At 35.5% G+C, this 3704-nt stretch overlaps 1 long non-coding RNA gene across 2 annotated transcripts; it reads left to right on the forward strand.

Annotated features, from left to right (window-relative positions):
- Positions 1 to 603: 603 nt before the first annotated feature.
- On the forward strand, positions 604 to 3088 carry LOC113039167 (uncharacterized). 2 transcript variants are annotated; one of them, XR_003274887.1, is made up of 6 exons: positions 604 to 684; positions 785 to 840; positions 1243 to 1327; positions 2022 to 2094; positions 2476 to 2646; positions 2936 to 3088. It is a non-coding gene; the product is annotated as an uncharacterized LOC113039167 (long non-coding RNA). The 2 variants fall into 2 exon arrangements; XR_003274888.1 differs by having other exon boundaries at positions 608 to 684; positions 762 to 840.
- Positions 3089 to 3704: the final 616 nt, after the last annotated feature.

The following is a 3704-nucleotide window of genomic DNA, read 5'->3' on the forward strand; positions in this document are numbered from 1 at the left end:
GGTTATTTATTGGCATTTTTTATAACCTAAAGAGAACGTTCTGGGAACGTTCCCTCAAGGTTATTTATTGGCAATTTTTTATAACCTAAAGAGAACGTTCCCAGAACGTTCCCTGCAGGTTATTTATTGGCATTTTTTTATAACCTAAAGAGAATGTTCCCAGAACGTTCCCTGCAGGTTTTTTTTTTTTTTGGCTTTTTTTATAACCTAAAGAGAACGTTTCTAGAACGTTCCCTGCAGGTTATTTTTGGTTAACTGAGTTGCTGCAGAAATTCATAAGACATACAATGTAAGCGATTTGAAATTACAATAAACTGATAAAACACGCTAAAAATGTAACCTTTCATAGCAGCTGAAAACAAACCAAATTTGAAAGTGAAGTGACATTCAGCCAAGTATGGTGACCCATACTCAGATTGTGCTCTGCATTTAACCCATCCGAAATGCACACACGCAGTGAACACACACACACACACTGTGAGCACACAGCCGATTTTGTAATGAGCTAATCGGGGATTGAGTGTTACTGTAAATTCTGCGTGTTTTAATGAGCGCGCGCTGAACATTGGAGCGCGTTCATTCAGATTCAAACCCTGGAGCTGAGGGAGTTGGCATGGAAACGGGCGGTCGACAACACTGGCAAGCTGCACGCTCCGTGTCTCGCTGCTGTTTTCACTGATTTCGGTAAGTTTAGTAAATTAAAATTGCACAAATATCATATGCCACTGTTCCTGACATCTCTTTTGCTTGTATTTGACCAGCATCTGTTGAATTTACTTCATAGAAATGGTTAAGTGTTTTCGAACAAGTCCGTGAGCATCTGAACCTTTATCAGAGGAGGTAACATGCTAACTCCATTGACTAAGCTTTTATGAAGAGTTTGGGATTTTAATAACACATGTATGTGTAGATGAGAGGCATTGACAGTTCTGTAAAATATTTTCTGGTCATTTTTCAATGGATGATTGAAAATAGGCTTTCTTATTTATTTAACCTAAATATACACTAACGTTACCGTTAATCAGTGACGTCATTACATCAGAGTCACAGTTCAAACGCATTTTGATCTAGTCTAATGATAAACAAATATTGATAAAAACTGTTCAGGATATTTATTAAATACATATTCTTTCTATTTTCTACATTTCTAGTTGCTTGGTTTATTTAGATAAAACTGTCGTTGTATACTGAATATTGTTGTCTCTGTGACAGATTGCTTGTTATATTTCTATATTCTTCTAGTGCTTGATGATCTTCTGCATCCCATGATGAGCAAACCTCCTGTCCAACAACATCTCCAAGGCACACTGATCCATATGACTAGCAGGTTTACCCCAAACATACGCTAATGCTATCCTTACCAATTTCTGAAATAATATTACAATTTAAAAATAGCAGTTTTTGGTGAAATGTAACTTATTCCTGTGATGTGCAGCTGTATTTTCAGCATCATTCCTCCAGTCTTCAGTGTCACATGATCTTCAGAAATCATTTTAATATGATGATTTACTGCTCAAGAAACATTTCTGATTATTATCAATGTTGAAAACAGTTGTGCTGCTCAATATATATATGAGAGAAAGAGAGAGAGAATTCTTTGCTAATAGAAAATTCTTCTTGACACTAACTTTTGATTAATTTAATGTGTCCATGCTGAATAAAAATATGAATTTATTTTTAAAAATGTAGTCTACATTACCATTTAGAAGTCTGGGGTCTATATAAGAATCAAGCTTTAAAATAAATAAATAAACTCTATGCTGTTATAAACGGTTTACACAAATATAAAACAGCGCTGTTTTTTTAACATTCATATTTATCAGAAGTGTTTATTTTGGCAGCATATATAATGATTTCTGGAGGATCATATGACACTTAAGACTGAAGTAATGATGCTGAAAAATCAGCTTTGATCATAGCAATCAACTGACCCTTCGCAAAACAAGCGTCCCTCCTTAAATACTGTAGCTATGTCTGACAAGCCATGCTGCTCTCACAGTACACACCTTGTTCACACACAGCGAAATATACATTGTGGACCAAAGAGGAAACTGACAACACACAGACAGAAGAAGACAGAGAAGGTCACTTCTGGTATGAAACAAGTGTTCAGCTTTTAAATTTGGCCCCCCTTTTTTCTTTTTTTCTTTTTTAAGAAATTCAAACAATAAATAGTGTTTTGTGCTGATTTAATGTGTTACAGATCGCTGTAGTGCCTCAGTTCAAGCAGCACACATGAACCGATTGATTCATATTTAATTGAAGCGCAAAATAAAAGATGTCACACGTCTTTTTACAACATTTTTCAAATTTTAAGTCCACCGAAGTTAATCTACTCTCCTGTCTACCGTATTTTCTGCACCATAAGTTGCACTGGATTATAAGGCACAGTCTCAAAACAGTGAGTTTAGTTGAACTTTATTCTACTATTTAACAATACACTCACATTATTTTTTAATCAATCTTCTCCCACAGATCCATCAAAGTCCTCATCTTCTGTGTCTGAGTTGAACAGCTGGGCAACAGCTTTTGAACAGCTTTCTTCATCAAACATGCCGGGTTCCCTCTCATCATGGTTGATCGCTGCCAGCGTACGTAGTGTACGTATTATGTCCCTGTGTCAGCGGGAAATGGTCCGACAGTCAGGTAAACGACCTTGTTGCAAAAACCCTTTTAGCGTAAATAATCAATTGCTATTTGCAGTTAATGTAGCCTACTTTGTGTAAATGGCATCTATCGCTAATTTTTATCTCGCTGCTCGCTGACATCTATATTTTACAACAAACGCGCCTTTGAATACCCTCTTCAACAGTGACATCTAGCGGTAAACTGTTATTACGTTATAATTGAGGTACTAGGCAATGGCAATGACTGAATGAAACAAGAATATCACTTTTATTTGTTATAATATTACTATTCTTTGTTATATTTACAGATGACTGTTGTGAAGATGGAAGAGTGCAGGATCTACAATTACACTAATAATAAAATTTTTGAAGTAGTTTGATTTTGTTTCGCTTTCTGCCATGTTTTGAATGTGATGCTCAGCCTACAACCCAATGATTGTGTTTGTATTATTATTTTTTTAATCAACAGTTAAAAAATGACAAAACAATGGACTGTAAGCTGATTATTTCTATACAGTCGTATGTTATTAAAGTAAATTAAATTGTTAGTTGAATGCTAGAAATAACGTTCTGGGATTAATAAAACTCCTGGCAAACCAAAAACAAACCATAAAAAATAACGTTCTGGGAACCAAAAACTAACGTTCTGAGAACGTTAAGAAAACTTTCCTGGCAAACTAAAAACAAACCATAAAAACTAACGTTCTGGGAACCAAACACTAACATTCAGAAAACTTTCTGGGAACCAAAAACTAACGTTCTGAGAACGTTCTGGGAACCAAACACTAACGTTCTGAGACCATTCTGGGAACCATAAACTAACGTTCTGAGAACGTTAAGAAAACTTTCCTGGCAAACTAAAAACAAACCATAAAAACTAACGTTCTGGGAACCAAACACTAACATTCAGAAAACTTTCTGGGAACCAAAAACTAACGTTCTGGGAACCAAAAACTAACGTTCTGAGAACGTTCTGGGAACCAAAAACTAACGTTCTGAGAACGTTAAGAAAACTTTCCTGGCTAACCAAAAACAAACCATAAAAAATAACGTTCTGGGAACCAAAAACTAACGTTC

Source organism: Carassius auratus, chromosome 21 (assembly GCF_003368295.1).
Source record: "Carassius auratus strain Wakin chromosome 21, ASM336829v1, whole genome shotgun sequence".
Classification (NCBI taxonomy): Eukaryota; Metazoa; Chordata; class Actinopteri; order Cypriniformes; family Cyprinidae; genus Carassius; species Carassius auratus.